We start from the raw sequence: 9,555 nt of genomic DNA on the forward strand, positions 1-9,555 counted from the left end.
AGATTTAAAAAGCCAACCAGAAAACTAACCCTGACAAGTAGGATTTGCCCTCCTCCTGACTGAACTTATTGGCCGTGCTTATTTGCAACTAGCTTGGATCTGCCAATGCAAGTGGTCGGTTGCTGTGTCCATCAAAAGGGAAATATCAATTCGCCGCTAAGGGAGTAGATTCCCATCCATCCATCACAAGGCTTAGCAGGTAGCCGCCTAGAAATCAATCGTTTAATAAAAAAAAAAATATATACATAGATATTCCTTCTCCATCATATTACTCCCCTGGTAGTCTCAGCAAAACATGTATGTAATCTTTGATGGATATATGCGTGGATTTTATCATATGCATCACTCCAACCTAAGATGATCTTTAAAAAATAATAAATCACACAGCATCATAAATGAGGCACCCCAATAAGTATCCATTAATTATATAACTGCAAAATAATATGTTAGTTTGTTTCTATTCGCCAGCCACTAGAAGGGAACAGAAATATCCCACTCTCTTCCTGACACGATTTTAAAACACCAAACATGATCCAGTATTTAGGTATAAAACTAGAAATGTTTAAAGCTCATCAGTTCTACCCTAGAAAACTTGAACAATATTTTTAAACACTGGGCACAAACAATGAGACTGATGGCTGCTTTTAATAGAAATAGCAAGAGAGGTTTCTGGTTAACGATTCTGTAGGGAGAGGCACTCTGTTACCAGAATAAGATGTGCACTTGGTCCCATTTATTACACTGTATTTCTGAAGCAATATAAAAAGCCTGTTCTGCAAATTCATTTCCAGTTTCAGCTAGCAGACAGCTGTAGAAAGCAATATATAGCAATTTCCTTAATCACAGTACATTTGCAGTAATATATTACAGCCATATTCCTGTTTATGCGTCTCACCTTTCAAATCATTGCCTCTGTGTCTCGTCCTCACATGGATTTTACATCACGTTTAGCTGACACCTCATTTGCTCGGAGGAAGGAGGCAGCAGGGCGAGCCGGAGCAACCGAACACCCGCGAGGGGAGGAAGAGGGGACCTGCTGCAGCCGGGAGAGGCTTGTGTGCTCCTGTCCCTTGTCTTTCCGTCCCTCAGCGAGTCTCTCTCAGCCAGCTGCGAGCCTTGCTTGCCTGGGTTGCCGGTCCCTGACTCAACATTCCCAGCATTCCCGAGGAGCCGGGGCTCCGCCAGCGCCGGGCAGCCCGCCGCCGGGGGCAGCAGCAAGCTCGCCGGCAGCAGGCGGGGAGCACTGGCAGCAGCACACGTACTGCAAGCCCATGGATTTCTCTGAGCATTTGTCTCTGTCCATTCATTGCAAACCTCTGGGTTCCAGTCCCCACCCAACAAACGTCTGAAAGTGTGTTACTCATTGTCAAATGGCCTAAAAATACACCTGTGCCTGCATAGAACTGCAGAGGCAAAATTGTTTCTTTGTCCCTTTTCACCAAAGACCAAAGAATCTCAAAGCCAGCTGCATAAGAACATGGTATCTAAAATGCATTACTATATGTGCCTACATACACAGGAAAAATAAACCCAACTAAATCTATGTTCTGGCTGAAGTATACAAATAATTAAGGCACTTGTTTGTGTTTAAAAAATGGTATTCAGAAAAACAGATTAACTATGTGAAGCCTGAAAGCCTTTTCCCCATCAGAAAACTACATTAAAAAATACTCCTGATGTTTTATTTAGTTTTATATTAAGGAGAGTGAGGGAAACTTCCATAAACATCACTAACGTCTCACTCTAAGAAATTAGGGGTTTTTTTGATCTTCTATTTTTCCCCTTCTCAAATTTTATATTGAGTTTAATTGCTCTTGGTAAGTTAGCACTGATCAGCCTCAGTCCTTAGCTTCGATGCAACTTCATACCTTACCCTACAGAGAATTTCATGTATTTCATCTGCCTCTTAACCATATTGCTGCAACAATGCTTTTAAAAGCACTTAAGATCAGTAGTTGTTTTACAGTAATTGTTATTCCTCTCCTGCCCACATATGCACCTATACATGCCACTATTAAGCATTGATAAGAAACGCTTTTGTTGAATTACCATTTAAAACTATGTCAAATTAAATTTATTTCAACCAATTACATTTTAAGCTAACATAATCTCTTCATTGCTGTATTCAAATTATTCAAAGCCAGTTGGAATAGTTTGCTGTCATGACTATTTATTCAGAGATGCAAATATTTGAAACAATGCTAGAATGCCATTCACAATAAAAACACAGCAGGATTTTTTCCACAACAAAGGGACATACTCTTAAAATACCTACCCCAGCTATAATTTCAATATGGGGCAAATATTTTTTTCTGAGCCCAAAGTAATGGAATAGGCCATGATTAAAATATAAACTTCGGCTGCTTTTCAAACCTCATACTTACTTGACGTATTAAAATAGTTATAAAACCATTGAAATTATGGGCAGGTAAAATCTGTTCCTGGAGAAACTGACAAGAAAGAATATGGTTTTGTATACAAATAATTTCACTTGATCTAGAAAGCAAACAGAAAGTATCCTTGAACAGTTAGCAAGTCTGCATCTGTAAGAAAATTAATAAACAGTACAAAATGTGGGTCACTACCTGAACGCTTCAGAGCACAAGTGTCTATTTTCAAAAGTTTAGTGTTTAATTCAGATTTGGTGTGCAATAAGAGTTTCTTAAAGACCTGTCTCAGTATTGCTAATAATGGCAACAGGACTTTCATTCCAAGTGGTGTCAACTGCTGACAGGTTTTTTTAAGCAATATTACACCGTCCCTGTCTATATGAAAAGACAGGAACATCAGGTTCTGCTTTATCTTTTTTATGACTCATTCACTGGCAAAGGTTATGGGCCTTGTGACAGCCTGCACAAACCAGGACTATACTGACAGAAGAGGAGTAGCCTAACAATCTTCTTTCCAAGGAGCAGTCATTGTGGGAGGACAGCATAGAGCTACCATAAGGTTGCAATGAATTAAGCTTGCTATCATTCAATAAAGCATGTAGCAGAATTAATCTTAGACCATCTTGGAGCAGCAGATCATCTGAAGGGGGACTGCCTGCAGTGCAGTCAACAGCATATACCCACTATGGACAAGACTCTTTGGGATAGGGCTTTGTGGAAAAAAAAATATTTTGCCATGATGTATTCTGAAAAAGTTGTTATAAAAACATGCAGTTCAAGGAAATGAAAATAATAATCAGCATTTTGCAACTAATGTACTTATTGTATTAGCAGAAACAACATCCATGCATCCAACCTCAGGGTCACATAATCCAAACCCTTCAATAATACTCATTCCTTACATTCAAAACCATGCTGCAATCCAAATCCAAAGGGTAAGATAATAACAATAGTATGTACTTAAGACTGACTTCTTTGCAGCTGATACAAATTCTCATTTCAGTCTAATCACAGGAACATCTGTGTTGTCTTTTGTGTCCTGATGCAGGTGGGTACCATTAAGCATAACAAGAAGAAAGCTGGAAAATGTAAGTAAACTAGCACTTATTTTTCTTTTTTGTTGCAAGAGGTTCTAATGCATTAACTACCAGATACATTGTTCAGCCAACTGTTAGAGGAAATCAGTGTTATAAATAACAATTCATGTTTTATAAGTGTCATGTGATGCTATATGTAAGGTTTGCACTTTGCAATACTTTTTAACCTTTAGATATATTTTCAGCTGGGCATTTGTGTTTCTTTCCTGAAATTGGTTCTTTGCTTTCTAAAAAACTTTCTACCCTAAAAACGCAATATATTCATTGTTCCTTTTGCTCATATCATACATCAGGAGCTATGAAAACCTCACTGAAATTACTGACAAGATGAATTTTATTTACATGAGACTAAGGCCCTAAATCATTGAAGTACCTACAAAATGAAGATTTTGAAGTCTGCTATTTTCCTCAGCATATGCTATACTGATTTGCCTCGGTCTTCACTGGCAGAGGCTCCGACCACACCACCCAAGTCTTGGAAGGTAGACGCAAGGACTGTGAGAATGAAGACCTTGGGCCCACTGTAGGAGAGGATCTGGTTTGAGACCATCTTGAAAATCTGAACACGCACAAGTCCATGGGACCCAATGAAATCCATCTGCGGGTCCTGAAGGAGCTGGCGAATGAAGTTGCTAAGCCACTGTCCATCCTATTTGAAAAATCATGGCAGTCAGGTGAAGTTCCCAATGACTGGAAAAAGGGAAATATAACCCACATTTTCAACAAGCGTAAAATGGAAGACCTGGGGAATTACAGACCAGTCAGTCTCACCTCTGTGCCTGGTAAAATCTTGGAGCACATTCTCCTGGAAGGCATGCTAAGGCACATGAAAAACATTGAGGTGCTTGGTGACAGCCAGCATGGCTTCACTAAGGGGAAATCCTGCCTGACCAATTTGGTGGCCTTCTATGATGGGGCTACGGAACTGATGGACAGGGGTAGGGCAGTTGATGTCATCTACCTGGACTTGTGCAAGCATTCGACATTGTCCACACAACATCCTTGTCTCCAAATTGGAGAGACATCAATTTGATGGATGGACCACTCAGTGGATAAAGATCTGGCTGGATGGCCGCACACAAAGAGTTGTGATCAATGACTCAGTGTCCGGCTGGAGACCAGTGACGAGTGTTGTCCCACAGGGATTGGTGTTGGGACCAGTCTTGTTTAAGATCTTCATCACTGACATGGACAGTGGGAATTGAGTGCACCCTCAGCAAGTTTGCCAAAGACACCAAGCTGTGTGGTTCGGTTGATATGCTGGAGGGAAGGGATGCCATCAAGAGGGACCTTGACACGCTTCTGAGGTGGGCTGATGCCAACCTTATGAAGTTCAACCATGACAAGTGCAAGGTCCTACACCTGGGTCAGAGCAATCCCAGGCACAGCTACAGGTTGGGCAGAGAAGAGATTCAGAGCAGCCCTGAGGAGAAGGACTGGGGGGTGCTGGTCGATGAGAAAATGAACATGAGCCAGTAGTGTGCGCTCGCAGCCCAGAAAGCCAACCGTATCCTGGGCTGCATCAAAAGGAACATAACCAGCAGGTTGAAGGAGGCGATTCTGCCCCTCTACTCTGCTCTTCTGAGGCCTCACCTGGAGTATTGTGTGCAGTTCTGGTATCCTCAACATAAAAAGGACATGGAACAGTTGGAACAAGTCCAGAGGAGGGCCACGAGGATGATCAGGGGACTGGAGCACCTCCTGTATGAAGACAGGCTGAGGAAGTTGGGGCTGTTCAGCCTGGAGAAGAGAAGGCTGCGGGGAGACCTCATAGCAGCCTTCCAGTACCTGAAGGGAGCCTATAGGGATGCTGGGGAGGGACTCTTCATTAGGGACTGTAGTGACAGGACAAGGGGTAATGGGTTAAAACTTAAACAGGGGAAGCCAAGATTGGATATAAGGGGGAAATTTTTTCTTGTTAGGGTCATGAGTCACTGCAATCAGTTGCCCAGGGAGGTTGTGAGTGCTCCATCCCTGGCAGTGTTCAAGGCCAGGTTGGATGAAGCCTTGGGTGAGATGGTTTAGTGTGAGGTGTCCCTGCCCATGGCAGGGGGTTTGGAAGTAGATGATCTTGAGGTCCTTTCCAACCCTAACTATTCTATGATTTTGGAAACAGCAAAGTATAAAATGTACTCTTATTATAATTTTACTGTTTAGTTATTCTAAGTATAAATAATTCAAAACAACATTAGAAAACATATAATGTTACTGATTGTCCTTAGTTCCTGTGCCTCCCTTTATCCATCCCAGCTCCCCCTTCTCTTTTTACCTGTGTTTACACTTTAGCAGCAGGTAGATCCCTTTCGTATCTTGGTGAAGATGTACGCTGCTCAATGCTTCATTTTTCAAAAACAAATACAAACGTAAATGGAGCTCAGTCTCTGCTGCTGCATAATTAAGAGCAAGCATCTGCAGCTGTGTGCTTTAAAAACCAAGGAAAAGACATTTTAGCTTTATTCCATTGAACCTGGCTCTGATGTATTCATCTGTGGTTCCCTAGTGGCAGAGCTTTCATTTTCCATTACAAAAGCTAAGTCAAGAAGATGATACAACAGTCTACCTTTTAACCAAAAATTAAAAGTAAAAATTAATTGTAAAAATCAGTGTAGTATTGCATGAATGTATGAAAAACAGAAATACTTTCTCACAAAAACACCTATGAAAACTACAGCAGAAATCAAAACAACAGAAAGACATGAAAATTGTTAGAAACATGGGAGCTTCTTAAGCAGAAAGAAAAATAATGATGCAGGTCAGCATTATTGTTTTGATGGTAAAAACCAGAAATATGTAGATAATGCTAGACTATCATCAAGAAACAGAATCACTAATTCTGCTTACCCTATGTTGCAATACAAAGCAAGTAAATGTGGTAGTAAAGTCCTTGACAAAATTTAGCTATTTATTGCTTTCACAAGCACTTTTAAAGCTAGTTATAATATTCATATTAATACCCGATTCTCAGCAACAGTCAGATCAGAAAGTTACTTTCGTAGTGCAAGTTCTTCCCAACTGGTAAGGTCCAGAAAAAAGAAAATTAACTGAAATGTGCAAGACTTACTTTCACATTAAATACACTGGCACTCCAGGGCATAATCAAAAAGAAAACCCCCTGAATGAAACCATGCTGTGGTGATCAGATTCATGGTGATTACTTGACCCAAACCCAAGAAGATCATTGAAACAAGCTTAAGTTTTCTACTTGATTTCAGAATGAGGCCCTTATTAGCTTAGTCCTTAGAGGTATTGCCCTGTCAGTCAGTAACTTACAGAACTACACTTTTTCCTCTTTATCAGTTCGGATACCCACCAACACATATCTGTCAAATTGAATCTTAAATCACCAAATATTAGTATCCTTTACTTTCTTCATGACAGATCCCAATCGAAGTCTGCTGTCCTGGTTTTAAAAATCATTATCACAGTTTATTTCTTTTCAATCCAACAGCAGCACATGCCTTATGGATGATCGAGAAATGTTACTTGGATATACATGAATACACAATATGCTGTTGTGGAATTCATTATTATGCAAAACCAAATAAGGAAAGATTTTTTTTTTTTTTAATTGCATAATTTAAGCAACTTATTATGTACTGTACTAATAATCTATTCAGAATAAAAATAAAGCTTCTCTGGCACATGCTGTTAATTTCATTGTTGCAAACAGAACAAAAATAGCAAAATTATTTAATGGTAAAAATACTCATCTAACAAGTTTTTCAGCTGCCACATCTCAAAATAGGGCTATTAATAGGCTTATTTCAACTGTCTAGTATATTTCAGAAACCTAACACTTCCTACAAAAATTCAAACTCCAGTAGCCCCTAACAGTATCCAGTTAATCTAGCTTAGAAGATCTTGAATTAGGTTTAATATTTGAAGACCTAAAATTTTATCTATGGTTCTTTATTTGCCTGGTTGGATCTTTTTGTTCTGGAAACAGAGTATTACTGCTGCCACTATTTTACATGCCACTATACTCAGTGACTATACTAGAGCTGCTGCTAAATGAGCATTGAATAGTAAACTCTTACGTGCTAATTTTTTTAAAATCATTTAGTACACCTCAGAGCTGGAGCCCAATGGGCTTTTCAGTAAGGCTTAAGCTTTTAAATGCCTATTTTATTCCTAAAAAATCAATCTAGATATTAAAACTTCTACTTACAAGCATCAACAAGGTACAATTTGTCTGAAAACAATTGACATTCCCCTCTCAATTCTTCAGTGGGAGAAAACAGATCTCCTTCCTTACTTAGAAGCTCAACCATTGCAGCAAAGCTGGCAGGTACAAACAAGATCATAGGATTGCTAACCTGCAACATATCACATTTTCTCAGCAGAGCTACAGGGCAGCTGCTTGGTAAGGGAACCTTTTATTGGTAAGCCAGTCTCCTCCAATTTTAAACAGCTGGGTACTAAAGTCTAGGTTACTGCCTTTATCACATTCACATGGTGGGAAGACTTTGGCAGGAAACAAACTGCCTAAGCTGGGTGGAGCTAGAAATGTGATCCCAAAATGGAATAAAATTTCTACAGTGGATTGCTCCCCAGTAGATCAAATATATTAAGGAACAATGTGAAAGCAGTGAAAAACAGTAGCCTGGTAGGACTGCTTCAAAACTGACAGTGAACCTGCGGCTGCTTCACGGTTTTCATAGTAGTTGTGGATTCTGTTGAGGAACTGCAAGTCCAACAGAATAGCAAGAAATATAATATGCCTGACCATGAATGACCCAACTCACACTAAATGCTAGTTATCAACTAATAACTGACATTACATAAAAGGCATGAGGTTCACACAACTGTTAGGTTTATGGCAAGAGTACTTGATAGTCTTCCATCTGTTACTCTATAAAGACATGCTGAAGAGGAGTCGTAGAACTAGTTTTGAGAGGGTAACACTTTATATCAACTTCATAATACTCCACAGGATTACATAAAGTGTAAATTTATGGGGAATTAAGTTTGATTTATTATTAGACAATTTGCGAGGAGTTTTTATAGGTGCTTTTACATATATACTAGTACTCCTCCTTGAAAACACAAAAAACCCTCCATAAGTTCCCCAGTGAGAAACTGTGATACAAAAGCTCAGGTCCTCTCAATCTTCAGCTTCACAACAAAGTCCCAGAACCTTTAAGAAAAAAAAAAAAAGAAAAAAATAATACTATGAGCTATGCTTGACTCAATAGCTAAAAAAAACCATTCTTCCTGCTTTCATGGTTCATGATTGTAGTTAGGGAACATTTTATGCCATCACTACATTCTTTTAAAACTAATTTTGAATTAATCTGTTATACACAAAAGTTATACTATCTAAAAAAACATCTAGAGGACATAAGAATGGAAGATTTCTATCTGTACCAATATATTTTTGCTCCATGTAGAACCTATGGTCACATATTAAGTAATACTATATTCCAGTATCCAGACAGTTGTCATATCCATAATCTTCATTGAAGTAGTCTTAACTTCATTGTCCTATTTTCTTAGTATTGTCGTGATAACTTGCAAAAAGATCTTATAACCATTGGATTTCACTTTTGTCATCGAGATTCTTGTCAGTGCTGTAACGCAGAATAACTAATAGCACATGCCATTCCGAATACTTCATTTATGTTCTGGTCTTTGAAATTGAAGAAAGTTAAAGATAGGCTTGAAAGTATCTTTGTTATGATGCTATAATTAAATATCAGTATTTCTATGATAATTCTTTGATACCCTGATTTTATGAAGTATCAGGACTTCTCACACATTTGAGTAAAACTTGGTCACTCTTTGAGGATCTAACTTCAAGTTAACTAACTTCAAGTGGACATAACTGGTTATGCCCATTTATCTTGCCAGTTCTAGAACTAAAAAGAGATAATGGTCTTTTTCTCATTTACTTTTTCTCCTTTTTACCATTTAGAACCAGCCCTGTGAACTACATGTAGCACATTTAATTAAATTTATCCAGAACCACTTTCTGGCATAAAGAGGAAATGGCTTAACATTATCTGGAGTCATGCTTCTGGACTCTTTCAGCTCTCAAAATAGGGTGTTCTGATGTAGATTTCTTATTG

The sequence above is a fragment of the Lathamus discolor genome, chromosome 7 (assembly GCF_037157495.1).
Source record: "Lathamus discolor isolate bLatDis1 chromosome 7, bLatDis1.hap1, whole genome shotgun sequence".
Lineage (NCBI taxonomy): Eukaryota > Metazoa > Chordata > Aves > Psittaciformes > Psittacidae > Lathamus > Lathamus discolor.